We start from the raw sequence: 16,253 nt of genomic DNA on the forward strand, positions 1-16,253 counted from the left end.
ATAACTTGTGTTACAGGAATGGTTCAAAACAGTCAGTAAGAAGAGTCAGTCTTCTTGTACTTATGTCGGCAATGTGCATTTTGTATTTAATTCAGATGCAATTTCTGTGTTTCATCGTCAATAGGAAGGTCCAAGGGATACAGTAAATCTGAAGTGATGCATCGGAATCTATAACTAGTGTCACAGGAATGATTCAAAACATAGACAGTAAGAAGAGTCAGTCTTCTTGTACTTAAGTCGGCATTGTGCCTTTTGTATTTAATTCCGGTGCAATTTCTGTGGTTCATCGTCAATAAGAAGGTCCAAGGGATACAGCAAACCTGAAGTGAAGCATCGGAATCTATAACTAGTTTCACAGGAATGGTTCTAAGCATAGACAGTAAGAAAGGTCAGTCTTCTTGTACTTAAGTCGGCGTTGTGCCTTTTGTATTTAATTCCGATGCAATTTCTGTGTTTCATCGTCAATAAGAAGGTATAAGGGATACAGAAAACCTGAAATAAAGCATCTGAATCTATAACTAGTGTCACAGGAATGTTTCTAAACATAGACAGTAGGAAGAGTTAGTCTACATGTTCTTAAGTCGGCATTGTGCATTTTGTATTTAACTCCGATGCAATTTCTGTGTTTCATCGTCACTAAGAAGGTCCAAGGGATACAGTTAACCTGAAGTGAAGCATCGGAATCTATAACTAGTGTCACAGGAATGGTTCAAAACATAGACAGTAGGAAGAGTCAGTCTTCTTGTACTTAAGTCGGCATTGTGCCTTTTCTATTTTATTCCGATGCAATTTCTGTGTTTCATCGTCAACAAGAAGGTCCGAGGGATACAGTAAACCTGAACTGAAGCATCGGAATCTATATCTAGTGTCACAGGAATGGTTCAAAACATAGACAGTGAAGAGAGTCAGTCTTCTTGTACTTAAGTCGGCATTGTGCCATTTCAATATAATTCCGATGCAATTTCTGTGCTTAATCGTCAATAAGAAGGTCAGAGGGATACAGTAAACCTGAAGTGAAGCATCGGAATCTATAACTAGTGTCACAGGAATGGTTCAAAACAGTCAGTAAGAAGAGTCAGTCTTCTAGTACTTAAGTCAGCATTGTGCCTTTTGTATTTAATTCCGATGCAATTTCTGTGTTTCATCGTCAATAAGAAGGTCAGAGGGATACAGTAAACCTGAAGAGTAGCATCGGAATCAGTAACTAGTGTCACAGGAATGGTTCAAATCAAAGACAGTAGGAAGTGTCAGTCTTCTTGTACATAAGTCGGCATTGTGCTTTTTTTGGATTTAATTCCGACGCAATTTCTGTGTTTCATCGTCAATAAGAAGGTCCAAGGGATACAGTAAACCTGAAGTGAAGCATCGGAATCTGTAACTAGCGTCACAGGAATGGTTCAAAACATATTCAGTAAGAAGAGTCAGTCTTCTTGTACTTAAGTCGGCATTGTGCCTTTTGTATTTAATTCCGATGCAATATCTGTGTTTCATCGCCAATAAGAAGGTCCAAGGGAAACAGTAAAAATGAAGTGAAGCATCGGAATCCATAACTAGTGTCACAGGAATGGTTCAAAACAGTCAGTAAGAAGAGTCAGTCTTCTAGTACTTAAGTCAGCATTGTGCCTTTTGTATTTAATTCCGATGCAATTTCTGTGTTTCATCGTCAATAAGAAGGTCAGAGGGATACAGTGTACCTGAAGTGTAGCATCGGAATCAATAACTAGTGTCACAGGAATGGTTCAAAACAAAGACAGTAGGAAGTGTCAGTCTTCTTGTACATAAGTCGGCATTGTGCCTTTTGTATTTAATTCCGATGCAATTTCTGTTGTTCATCGTCAATAAGAAGGTCCAAGGGATACAGCAAACCTGAAGTGTAGCATCGGAATCAATAACTAGTGTCACAGGAATGGTTCAAAACAAAGACAGTAGGAAGTGTCAGTCTTCTTGTTTATAAGTCGGCATTGTGCCTTTTGTATTTAATTCCGATGCAATTTCTGTGGTTCATCGTCAATAAGAAGGTCCAAGGGATACAGTAAACCTGAAGTGAAGCATCGGAATCTATAACCAGTGTCACAGGAATGGTTCAAAACATAGTCAGTAAGAAGAGTCAGTCTTCTTGTACTTAAGTCGGCATTGTGCTATTTTGGATTTAATTCCGATGCAATTTCTGTGTTTCATCGTCAATAAGAAGGTCCAAGGGATACAGTAAACCTGAAGTGAAGCATCGGAATCTGTAACTATCGTCACAGGAATGGTTCAAAGCATAGTCAGTATGAAGAGTCAGTCTTCTTGTACTTAAGTCGGCATTGTGCCTTTTGTATTTAATTCAGATGCATTATCTGTGTTTCATCGTTAATAAGAAGGTCAGGGAGATACAGTAAACCTGAAGTGAAGCATCGGAATCTATAACTAGTGTCACAGGATTAATTCAAATCATAGACAGTAAGAAGAGTCAGTCTTCTTGTACTTAAGTCGGCATTGTGCCTTTTGTATTTAATTCCGATGCAATATCTGTGTTTCATCGCCAATAAGAAGGTCCAAGGGATACAGTAAAAACGAAGTGAAGCATCGGAATCCATAACTAGTGTCACAGGAATGGTTCAAAACAGTCAGTAAGAAGAGTCAGTCTTCTAGTACTTAAGTCAGCATTGTGCCTTTTGTATTTAATTCCGATGCAATTTCTGTGTTTCATCGTCAATAAGAAGGTCAGAGGGATACAGTATACCTGAAGTGTAGCATCGGAATCAATAACTAGTGTCACAGGAATGGTTCAAATCAAAGACAGTAGGAAGTGTCAGTCTTCTTGTACATAAGTCGGCATTGTGCCTTTTGTATTTAATTCCGATGCAATTTCTGTTGTTCATCGTCAATAAGAAGGTCCAAGGGATACAGCAAACCTGAAGTGAAGCATCGGAATCTATAACTAGTGTCACACGAATGTTTCTAAACATAGACAGTAGGAAGAGTTAGTCTACATGTACTTAAGTCGGCATTGTGCATTTTGTATTTAACTCCGATGCAACTTCTGTGTTTCATTGTCAATACGAAAGTCAGAGGGATACAGTATACCTGAAGCGAGGCATCGCAATCTATAACTAGTGTCACAGGAATGGTTCAAAACATAGTCAGTAAGAAGAGTCTGTCTTCTTGTAGTTAAGTCGGCATTGTGCCTTTTGTATTTAATTCCGATGCAATTTCTGTGTTTCATCATCAATAAGAAGGTCCAAGGGATACAGTAAACCTGAAGTGAAGCATCGGAATCTATAACTAGTCTCACAGGAATGGTTCAAAACATAGACAGTAAGAAAAGTCAGTCTTCTTGTACTTAAGTCGGCATTGTGCTTTTTTTGGATTTAATTCCGATGCAATTTCTGTGTTTCATCGTCAATAAGAAGGTCCAAGGGATACAGTAAACCTGAAGTGAAGCATCGGAATCTGTAACTATCGTCACAGGAATGGTTCAAAGCATAGTCAGTATGAAGAGTCAGTCTTCTTGTACTTAAGTCGGCATTGTGCCTTTTGTATTTAATTCAGATGCATTTTCTGTGTTTCATCGTTAATAAGAAGGTCAGGGAGATACAGTAAACCTGAAGTGAAGCATCGGAATCTATAACTAGTGTCACAGGAATGGTTCTAAGCATAGACAGTAAGTAAGGTCAGTCTTCTTGTACTTAAGTCGGCGTTGTGCCTTTTGTATTTAGTTCCGATGCAATTTCTGTGTTTCATCATCAATAAGAAGGTCCAAGGGATACAGTAAACCTGAAGTGAAGCATCGGAATCTATAACTAGTGTCACAGGAATTGTTCAAAACATAGACAGTAAGAAAAGTCAGACTTCTTGTACCTTCGTCGGCATTATGCCCCTTTCAATTTATTTCCGACGCAATTACTGTGTTTCATCGTCAATAAGTAGGTCAGAGGGATACAGTAAACCTGAAGTGAAGCGTCGGAAGCTCTAACTAGTGTCACAGGAATGGTTCAAAACATCGTTAGTAAGAAGAGTCAGTCTTGTAGTAGTTACGTCGGCATTGTGCCTTTTGTGTTTAATTCCGATGCAATATCTGTGTTTCATCGTCAATAAGAAGGTCCAAGGGATACAGTAATCCTGAAGTGAAGCATCGGAATCAATAACCAGTGTCACAGGAATGGTTCAAAACATAGTCAGTAAGAAGAGTCAGTCTTCTTGTACTTAAGTCGGCATTGTGCTTTTTTTTGGATTTAATTCCGATGCAATTTCTGTGTTTCATCGTCAATAAGAAGGTCCAAGGGGTACAGTAAACCTGAAGTGAAGCATCGGAATCTGTAACTATCGTCACAGGAATGGTTCAAAACATAGTCAGTATGAAGAGTCAGTCTTCTTGTACTTAAGTCGGCATGGTGCCTTTTGTATTTAATTCAGATGCAATATCTGTGTTTCATCGCTAATAAGAAGGTCAGGGAGATACAGTAAACCTGAAGTGAAGCATCGGAATCTATAACTAGTGTCACAGGAATGGTTCAAATCATAGACAGTAAGAAGAGTCAGTCTTCTTGTACTTAAGTCGGCATTGTGCCTTTTGTATTTAATTCCGATGCAATATCTGCGTTTCATCGCCAATAAGAAGGTCCAAGGGATACAGTAAAAATGAAGTGAAGCATCGGAATCCATAACTAGTGTCACAATAATGGTTCAAACCAGTCAGTATGAAGAGTCAGTCTTCTAGTACTTAAGTCAGCATTGTGCCTTTTGTATTTAATTCCGATGCAATTTCTGTGTTTCATCGTCAATAAGAAGGTCAGAGGGATACAGTAAACCTGAAGTGTAGCATCGGAATCAATAACTAGTGTCACAGGAATGGTTCAAAGCAAAGACAGTAGGAAGTGTCAGTCTTCTTGTACATAAGTCGGCATTGTGCCTTTTGTATTTAATTCCGATGCAATTTCTGTGGTTCTTCGTTACTAAGAAGGTCCAAGGGATACAGCAAACCTGAAGTGAAGCATCGGAATCTATAACTAGTTTCACAGGAATGGTTCTAAGCATAGACAGTAAGAAAGGTCAGTCTTCTTGTACTTAAGTCGGCGTTGTGCCTTTTGTATTTAATTCCGATGCAATTTCTGTGTTTCATCGTCAATAAGAAGGTATAAGGGATACAGAAAACCTGAAATGAAGCATCGGAATCTATAACTAGTGTCACAGGAATGTTTCTAAACGTAGACAGTAGGATGAGTTAGTCTACATGTACTTAAGTCGGCATTGTGTATTTTGTATTTAAATCCGATGCAATTTCTGTGTTTCATCGTCAATAAGAAAGTCAGAGGGATACAGTATACCTGAAGTGAGGGATCGCAATCTATAACTAGTGTCACAGGAATGGTTCAAAGCATAGTCAGTAAGAAGAATCAGTCTTCTTGTAGTTAAGTCGGCATTGTGCCTTTTGTATTTCATTCCGATGCAATATCTGTGTTTCATCATCAATAAGAAGGTCCAAGGGATACAGTAAACCTGAAGTGAAGCATCGGAATCTGTAACTGGTGTCACAGGAATGGTTCAAAACATAGACAGTAAGAAAAGTCAGACTTCTTGTACCTTAGCCGGCATTATGCCCTTTTCAATTTATTTCCGACGCAATTACTGTGTTTCATCGTCAATAAGAAGGTCAGAGGGATACAGTAAACCTGAAGTGAAGCGTCGGAAGCTCTAACTAGTGTCACAGGAATGGTTCAAATCATCGTTAGTAAGAAGAGTCAGTCTTCTTGTACTTAAGTCGGCATTGTGCCTTTTGTATTTAATTCCGATGCAATATCTGTGTTTCATCGTCAATAGGAAGGTGCAAGGGATACAGTAAACCTGATGTGAAGCATCGGAATCTGTAACTAGCGTCGCAGGAATGGTTCAAAACATTGTCATTAGGGAGAGTCAGTCTTCTTGTACTTAAGTCGGTATTGTGCCTTTTGTATTTAATTCCGATGCAATTTCTGTGTTTCATCGTCAATAAGAAAGTCAGATGTATACAGTAAACCTGAAGTGAAGCATCGGAATCTATAACTAGTGTCACAGGAATGGTTCAAAACAGTCAGTAAAAAGAGTCAGTCTTCTTGTACTTTTGTCGGCAATGTGTATTTTGTATTTAATTCCGATGCTATTTCTGTGTTTCATCGTCAATAGGAAGGTCCAAGGGATACAGTAAATCTGAAGTGAAGCATCGGAATCTATAACTAGTGACACAGGAATGGTTCAAAGCATAGACAGTAAGAAGAGTCAGTCTTCTTGTACTTAAGTCGGCATTGTGCCTTTTGTATTTAACTCCGATGCACTATCTGTGTTTCATCTTCAACAAGAAGGTCAGAGGGATACAGTAAACCTGAAGTGAAGCATCGGAATCTTTAACTAGTGTCACAGGAATGGTTCAAAGCATACTCAGTAAGAAGAGTCAGTCTTCTTGTGCTTAAGTCGGCTTTGTGGCTTTTGTATTTAAATCCGATGCAATTTCTGTTTTTCATCGTCAATAGGAAGGTCCAAGGGATACAGTAAATCTGAAGTGAAGCATCGGAATCTATAACTAGTGTCACAGGAATGGTTCAAGACATAGACAGTAAGAAGAGTCAGTCTTCTTGTACTTAAGTCGGCATTGTGCCTTTTGTATTTAATTCCGATCCAATTTCTGTGTTTCATCGTCAAAAGGAAGGTCAGAGGGATACAGTAATCCAGAAGTGAAGCATCGAAATCTATAACTAGTGTCACAGGAATGGTTCAAAACATAGACAGTAGGAAGAGTCAGTATTCTTGTACTTAAGTCGGCATTGTGCCTTTTGTATTTAACTCCGATGCACTGTCTGTGTTTCATCTTCAATTAGAAGTCAGAGGGATACAGTAAACCTGAAGTGAAGCATCGGAATCTTTAACTAGTGTCACAGGAATGGTTCAAAGTATAGTCAGTAAGAAGAGTCAGTCTTCATGTGCTTAAGTCGGCTTTGTGGATTTTGTATTTAATTCCGATGCAATTTCTGTGTTTCATCTTCAATAAGAAAGTCAGAGGGATACAGTATACCTGAAGTGAGGCATCGCAATCTATATCTAGTGTCACAGGAATGGTTCAAAACATAGTCTGTAAGAAGAGTCAGTCTTCTTGTAGTTAGGTCGGCATTGTGCCTTTTGTATTTAATTCCGATGCAATTTCTGTGTTTCATCATCAATAAGAAGGTTCATGGGATACAGTAAACCTGAAGTGAAGCATCGGAATCTATAACTAGTGTCACAGGAATGGGTCAAAACATAGACAGTAAGAAAAGTCAGACTTCTTGTACCTAAGTCGGCTTTATGGTCTTTTCAATGTATTTCCGACGCAAATACTGTGTTTCATCGTCAATAAGAAGGTCAGAGGGATACAGTAAACCTGAAGTGAAGCATCGGAAGCTCTAACTAGTGTCACAGGAATGGTTCTAAACATAGACAGTAGGAAGAGTTAGTCTACATGTACTTAAGTCGGCAGTGTGCATTTTGTATTTAACTCCGATGCAATTTCTGTGTTTCATCGTCAATAAGAAAGTTAGAGGGATACAGTATACCTGAAGTGAGGCATCGCAATCTATAACTAGTGTCACAGGAATGGTTCAAAACATAGTCAGTAAGAAGAGTCAGTCTTCTTGTAGTTAAACGGCATTGTGCCTTTTGTATTTAATTCCGATGCAATTTCTGTGTTTCATCGTCAATAAGAAGGTCCAAGGGATACAGTTCACCTGAAGTGAAGCATCGGAATCTATAACTAGTGTCACAGGAATGGTTCAAATAATAGACAGTAAGAAGGGTCAGTCTTCTTGTACTTAAGTCGGCATTGTGCCTTTTCTATATAATTCCGATGCAATTTCTGTGATTCATCGTCAATAAGAAGGTCAGATGGATACAGTAAACCTGAATTGAAGCATCGGAATCTATAACTAGTGTCACAGGAATGGTTCAAAACAGTCAGTAAGAAGAGTCAGTCTTCTTGTACTTATGTCGGCAATGTGCATTTTGTATTTAATTCCGATGCAATTTCTGTGTTTCATCGTCAATAGGAAGGTCCAAGGGATACAGTAAATCTGAAGTGAAGCATCGGAATCTATAACTAGTGTCACAGGAATGGTTCAAAGCATAGACAGTAAGAAGAGTCAGTCTTCTTGTACTTAAGTCGGCATCGTGCCTTTTGTATTTAATTCCGATGCAATATCTGTGTTTCATCGCCAATAAGAAGGTCCAAGGGATACAGTAAAAATGAAGTGAAGCATCGGAATCCATAACTAGTGTCACAGGAATGGTTCAAATCAGTCAGTATGATGAGTCAGTCTTCTAGTACTTAAGTCAGCATTGTGCATTTTGCAATTAATTCCGATGCAATTTCTGTGTTTCATCGTCAATAAGAAGGTCAGAGGGATACAGTAAACCTGAAGTGTAGCATCGGAATCAATAACTAGTGTCACAGGAATAGTTCAAAGCAAAGACAGTAGGAAGTGTCAGTCTTCTTGTACATAAGTCGGCATTGTGCCATTTCTATTTAATTCCGATGCAATTTCTGTACTTCATCGTCAATAAGAAGGTCCAAGGGATACAGCAAACCTGAAGTGAAGCATCGGAATCTATAACTAGTTTCACAGGAATGGTTCTAAGCATAGACAGTAAGAAAGGTCAGTCTTCTTGTACTTAAGTCGGCGTTGTGCCTTTTGTATTTAATTCCGATGCAATTTCTGTGTTTCATCGTCAATAAGAAGGTATAAGGGATACAGAAAACCTGAAATGAAGCATCGGAATCTATAACTACTGTCACAGGAATGTTTCTAAACATAGACAGTAGGAAGATTTAGTCTACATGTACTTAAGTCGGCATTGTGCATTTTGTATTTAACTCCGATGCAATTTCTGTGTTTCATCGTCAATAAGAAAGTCAGAGGGATACAGTATACCTGAAGTGAGGCATCGCAATCTATAACTAGTGTCACAGGAATGGTTCAAAACATAGTCAGTAAGAAGAGTCAGTCTTCTTGTAGTTAAGTCGGCATTGTGAATTTTGTATTTAATTCCGATGCAATTTCTGTGTTTCATCATCAATAAGAAGGTCCAAGGGATACAGTAAACCTGAAGTGAAGCATCGGAATCTATAACTAGTGTCACAGGAATGGTTCAAAACATAGACAGTAAGAAAAGTCAGACTTCTTGTACCTTCGTCGGCATTATGCCCTTTTCAATTTATTTCCGACGCAATTACTGTGTTTCATCGTCAATAAGAAGGTAAGAGGGATACAGTAAACCTGAAGTGAAGCGTCGGAAGCTCTAACTAGTGTCACAGGAATGGTTCAAAACATCGTTAGTAAGAAGAGTCAGTCTTGTAGTACTTACGTCGGCATTGTGCCTTTTGTGTTTAATTCCGATGCAATATCTGTGTTTTATCGTCAATAAGAAGGTCCAAGGGATACAGTAAACCTGAAGTGAAGCATCGGAATCCATAACCAGTGTCACAGGAATGGTTCAAAACATAGTCAGTAAGAAGAGTCAGTCTTCTTGTACTTCAGTCGGCATTGTGCTTTTTTTGGATTTAATTCCGATGCAATTTCTGTGTTTCATCGTCAATAAGAAGGTCCAAGGGATACAGTAAACCTGACGTGAAGCATCGGAATCTGTAACTATCGTCACAGGAATGGTTCAAAGCATAGTCAGTATGAAGAGTCAGTCTTCTTGTACTTAAGTCGGCATGGTGCCTTTTGTATTTAATTCAGATGCAATATCTGTGTTTCATCGTTAATAAGAAGGTCAGGGAGATACAGTAAACCTGAAGTGAAGCTTCGGAATCTATAACTAGTCTCACAGGAATGGTCAAATCATAGACAGTAAGAAGAGTCATTCTTCTTGTACTTAAGGCGGCATTGTGCCTTTTGTATTTAATTCCGATGCAATATCTGTGTTTCATCGCCAATACGAAGGTCCAAGGGATACAGTAAAAATGAAGTGAAGCATCGGAAGCTCTAACTAGTGGCACAGGAATGGTTCTAAACATAGACACTAGGAAGAGTTAGTCTACATGTACTTAAGTCGGCATTGTGCATTTTATATTTAACTCCGATGCAATTTCTGTGTTTCATCGTCAATAAGAAAGTCAGAGGGATACAGTATACCTGAAGTGAGGCATCGCAATCTATAACTAGTGTCAGAGGAATGGTTCAAAACATAGTCAGTAAGAAGAGTCAGTCTTCTTGTAGTTAAGTCGGCATTGTGCCTTTTGTATTTAATTCCGATGCAATTTCTGTGTCTCATCGTCAATAAGAAGGTCCAAGGGATACAGTTCACCTGAAGTGAAGCATCGGAATCTATAACTAGTGTCACAGGAATGGTTCAAATAATAGACAGTAAGAAGGGTCAGTCTTCTTGTTCTTAAGTCGGCATTGTGTCTTTTCTATATAATTCCGATGCAATTTCTGTGATTCATCGTCAATAAGAAGGTCAGATGGATACAGTAAACCTGAATTGAAGCATCGGAATCTATAACTAGTGTCACAGGAATGGTTCAAAACAGTCAGTAAGAAGAGACAGTCTTCTTGTACTTATGTCGGCAATGTGCATTTTGTATTTAATTCCGATGCAATTTCTGTGTTTCATCGTCAATAGGAAGGTCCAAGGGATACAGTAAATCTGAAGTGAAGCATCGGAATCTATAACTAGTGTCACAGGAATGGTTCATAGCATAGACAGTAAGAAGAGTCAGTCTTCTTGTACTTAAGTCGGCATCGTGCCTTTTGTATTTAATTCCGATGCAATATCTGTGTTTCATCGCCAATAAGAAGGTCCAAGGGATACAGTAAAAATGAAGTGAAGCATCGGAATCCATAACTAGTGTCACAGGAATGGTTCAAAACAGTCAGTATGATGAGTCAGTCTTCTAGTACTTAAGTTAGCATTGTGCCTTTTGTATTTAATTCCGATGTAATTTCTGTGTTCCATCGTCAATAAGAAGGTCAGAGTGATACAGTAAACCTGAAGTGTAGCATCGGAATCAATAACTAGTGTCACAGGAATGGTTCAAAGCAAAGACAGTAGGAAGTGTCAGTCTTCTTGTACATAAGTCGGCATTGTGCCTTTTGTATTTAATTCCGATGCAATTTCTGTGTTTCATCGTCAATAAGAAGGTATAAGGGATACAGAAAACCTGAAATGAAGCATCGGAATCTATAACTAGTGTCACAGGAATGTTTCTAAACATAGACAGTAGGAAGAGTTAGTCTACATGTACTTAAGTCGGCATTGTGCATTTTGTATTTAACTCCGATGCAATTTCTGTGTTTCATCGTCAATAAGAAAGTCAGAGGGATACAGTATACCTGAAGTGAAGCATCGCAATCTATAACTAGTGTCACAGGAATGGTTCAAAACATAGTCAGTAAGAAGAGTCAGTCTTCTTGTAGTTAAGTCGGCATTGTGCCTTTTGTATTTAATTCCGATGCAATTTCTGTGTTTCATCATCAATAAGAAGGTCCAAGGGATACAGTAAACCTGAAGTGAAGCATCGGAATCTATAACTAGTGTCACAGGAATGGTTCAAAACATAGACAGTAAGAAAAGTCAGACTTCTTGTACCTTCGTCGGCATTATGCCCTTTTCAATTTATTTCCGACGCAATTACTGTGTTTCATCGTCAATAAGAAGGTCAGAGGGATACAGTAAACCTGAAGTGAAGCGTCGGAAGCTCTAACTAGTGTCACAGGAATGGTTCAAACATCGTTAGTAAGAAGAGTCAGTCTCCTTGTACTTAAGTCGGCATTGTGCCTTTTGTATTTAATTCCGATGCAAAAACTGTGTTTCATCGTCAATAGGAAGGTCCAAGGGATACAGTAAACCTGATGTGAAGCATCGGAATCTGTAACTAGCGTCGCAGGAATGGTTCAAAACATTGTCAGTAGGAAGAGTAAGTCTTCTTGTACTTAAGTCGGTATTGTGCCTTTTGTATTTAATTCCGATGCAATTTCTGTTTTTCATCGTCAATAAGAAGGTCCAAGGGATACAGTTCACTTGAAGTGAAGCATCGGAATCTATAACTAGTGTCACAGGAATCTTTCAAATCATAGACAGTAAGAAGGGTCAGTCTTCTTGTACTTAAGTCGGCATTGTGCCTTTTCTTTTTAATTCCGATGCAATTTCTGTGATTCATCGTCAATAAGAAGGTCAGATGTATACAGTAAACCTGAAGTTAAGCATCGGAATCTATAACTAGTGTCACAGGAACGGTTCAAAACAGTCAGTAAAAAGAGTCAGTCTTCTTGTACTTTTGTCGGCAATGTGCATTTTGTATTTAATTCCGATGCAATTTCTGTGTTTCATCGTCAATAGGAAGGTCCAAGGGATACAGTAAATCTGAAGTGAAGCATCGGAATCTATAACTAGTGACACTGGAATGGTTCAAAGCATAGACAGTAAGAAGAGTCAGTCTTCTTGTACTTAAGTCGGCATTGTGCCTTTTGTATTTAACTCCGATGCACTATCTGTGTTTCATCTTCAATAAGAAGGTCAGAGGGATACAGTAAACCTGAAGTGAAGCATCGGAATCTTTAACTAGTGTCACAGGAATGGTTCAAAGCATACTCAGTAAGAAGAGTCAGTCTTCTTGTGCTTAAGTCGGCTTTGTGGCTTTTGTATTTAAATCCGATGCAATTTCTGTTTTTCATCGTCAATAGGAAGGTCCAAGGGATACAGTAAATCTGAAGTGAAGCATCAGAATCTATAACTAGTGTCACAGGAATGGTTCAAAACATAGACAGTAAGAAGAGTCAGTCTTCTTGTACTTAAGTCGGCATTGTGCCTTTTGTATTTAATTCCGATCCAATTTCTGTGTTTCATCGTCAAAAGGAAGGTCAGAGGGATACAGTAATCCAGAAGTGAAGCATCGAAATCTATAACTAGTGTCACAGGAATGGTTCAAAACATAGACAGTAGGAAGAGTCAGTATTCTTGTACTTAAGTCGGCATTGTGCCTTTTGCATTTAACTCCGATGCACTGTCTGTGTTTCATCATCAATTAGAAGTCAGAGGGATACAGCATACCTGAAGTGAGGCATCGCAATCTATAACTAGTGTCACAGGAATGGTTCAAAACATAGTCAGTAAGAAGAGTCAGTCTTCTTGTAGTTAGGTCGGCATTGTGCCTTTTGTATTTAATTCCGATGCAATTTCTGTGTTTCATCATCAATAAGAAGGTTCAAGGGATACAGTAAACCTGAAGTGAAGCATCGGAATCTATAACTAGTGTCACAGGAATGGGTCAAAACATAGACAGTAAGAAAGGTCAGACTTCTTGTACCTAAGTCGGCATTATGGTCTTTTCAATTTATTTCCGACGCAAATACTGTGTTTCATCGTCAATAAGAAGGTCAGAGGGATACAGTAAACCTGAAGTGAAGCATCGGAAGCTCTAACTAGTGTCACAGGAATGGTTTTAAACATAGACAGTAGGAAGAGTTAGTCTACATGTACTTAAGTCGGCATTGTGCATTTTGTATTTAACTCCGATGCAATTTCTGTGTTTCATCGTCAATAAGAAAGTCAGAGGGATACAGTATACCTGAAGTGAGGCATCGCAATCTATAACTAGTGTCACAGGAATGGTTCAAAACATAGTCAGTAAGAAGAGTCACTCTTCTTGTAGTTAAGTCGGCATTGTGCCTTTTGTATTTAATTCCGATGCAATTTCTGTGTTTCATCGTCAATAAGAAGGTGCAAGGGATAAAGTTCACCTGAAGTGAAGCATCGGAATCTATAACTAGTGTCACAGGAATGGTTCAAATAATAGACAGTAAGAAGGGTCAGTCTTCTTGTACTTAAGTCGGCATTGTGCCTTTTCTATTTAATTCCGTTGCAATTTCTGTGATTCATCGTCAATAAGAAGGTCAGATGGATACTGTAAACCTGAATTGAAGCATCGGAATCTATAACTAGTGTCACAGGAATGGTCCAAAGCAGTCAGTAAGAAGAGTCAGTCTTCTTGTACTTATGTCGGCAATGTGCATTTTGTATTTAATTCCGATGCAATTTCTGTGTTTCATCGTCAATAGGAAGGTCCAAGGGATACAGTAAATCTGAAGTGAAGCATCGGAATCTATAACTAGTGTCACAGGAATGGTTTAAAGCATAGACAGTAAGAACAGTCAGTCTTCTTGTACTTAAGTCGGCATTGTGCCTTTTGTATTTACCTCTGATCCGATTTCTGTGTTTCATCGTCAAAAAGAAGGTCAGAGGTATACAGTAATCCAGAAGTGAAGCATCGAAATCTATAACTAGTGTCACAGGAATGGTTCAAAACATAGACAGTAGGAAGAGTCAGTCTTCTTGTACTTAAGTCGGCATCGTGCCTTTTGTATTTAACACCGATGCAGTATCTGTGTTTCATCTTCAATAAGAAGGTCAGAGGGATACAGTAAACCTGAAGTGAAGCATCGGAATCTTTAACTAGTGTCACAGGAATGGTTCAAAGCATACTCAGTAAGAAGAGTCAGTCTTCTTCTGCTTAAGTCGGCTTTGTGGCTTTCGTATTTATATCCGATGCAATTTCTGTTTTTCATCGTCAATAGGAAGGACCAAGGGATACAGTAAATCTGAAGTGAAGAATCGGAATCTATAACTAGTGTCACAGGAATGGTTCAAAACATAGACAGTAAGAAGAGTCAGTATTCTTGTACTTATGTCGGCATTGTGCCTTTTGTATTTAATTCCGATCCAAATTCTGTGTTTCATCGTCAAAAAGAAGGTCAGAGGGATACAGTAATCCAGAAGTGAAGCATCGAATTCTATAACTAGTGTCACAGGAATGGTTCAAAACATAGACAGTAGGAAGAGTCACTCTGCTTGTACTTAAGTCGGCATTGTGCCTTTTGTATTTAACTCCGATGCACTTTCTGTGTTTCATCTTCAATTAGACGGTCAGAGGGATACAGTAAACCTGAAGTGAAGCATCGGAATCTTTAACAAGTGTCACAGGAATGGTTCAAAGCATAGTCAGTAAGAAGAGTCAGTCTTCTTGTGCTTAAGTCGGCTTTGTGGCTTATGTATTTAATTCCGATGCAAGGTCTGTGTTTCATCGTCAATACGAAAGTCAGAGGGATACAGTATACCTGAAGTGAGGCATCGCAATCTATAACTAGTGTCACAGGAATGGTTCAAAACATAGTCAGTAAGAAGAGTCAGTCTTCTTGTAGTTAAGTCGGCATTGTGCCTTTTGTATTTAATTCCGATGCAATTTCTGTGTTTCATCATCAATAAGAAGGTCCAAGGGATACAGTAAACCTGAAGTGAAGCATCGGAATCTATAACTAGTGTCACAGGAATGGTTCAAAACATAGACAGTAAGAAAAGTCAGACTTCTTGTACCTAAGTCGGCATTATGCCCTTTTCAATTTATTTCCGACGCAAATACTGTGTTTCAACGTCAATAAGAAGGTCCGAGGGATACAGTAAACCTGAAGTGAAGCATCGGAAGCTCTAACTAGTGTCACAGGAATGGTTCTAAACATAGACAGTAGGAAGAGTTAGTCTACATGTACTTAAGTCGGCATTGTGCATTTTTTATTTAACTCCGATGCAATTTCTGTGTTTCATCGTCAATAAGAAAGTCAGAGGGATACAGTATACCTGAAGAGAGGCATCGCAATCTATAACTAGTGTCACAGGAATGGTTCAAAACATAGTCAGTAAGAAGAGTCAGTCTTCTTGTAGTTAAGTCGGCATTGTGCCTTTTGTATTTAATTCCGATGCAATTTCTGTGTTTCATCATCAATACGAAGGTCCAAGGGATACAGTAAACCTGAAGTGAAGCATCGGAATCTATAACTAGTGTCACAGGAATGGTTCAAAACATAGACAGTAAGAAAAGTCAGACTTCTTGTACCTAAGTCGGCATTATGCCATTTTCAATTTATTTCCGACGCAATTACTGTGTTTCATCGTCAATAAGAAGGTCAGAGGGATACAGTAAACCTGAAGTGAAGCATCGGAAGCTCTAACAAGTGTCACAGGAATGGTTCAAAACATCGTTAGTAAGAAGAGTCAGTCTTCTTGTACTTAAGTCGGCACTGTGGCTTTTGTATTTAATTCCGATGCAATATCTGTGTTTCATCGTCAATAGGAAGGTCCAAGGGATACGGTAAACCTGATGTGAAGCATCGGAATCTGTAACTAGCGTCGCAGGAATGGTTCAAAACATTGTCAGTAAGAAGAGTCTCTCTTTTTGTACTTAAGTCGGCATTGTGCCTTTTGTATTTAATTCC

Source organism: Schistocerca americana, unplaced genomic scaffold, assembly GCF_021461395.2.
Source record: "Schistocerca americana isolate TAMUIC-IGC-003095 unplaced genomic scaffold, iqSchAmer2.1 HiC_scaffold_22, whole genome shotgun sequence".
NCBI classification, from domain to species: domain Eukaryota; kingdom Metazoa; phylum Arthropoda; class Insecta; order Orthoptera; family Acrididae; genus Schistocerca; species Schistocerca americana.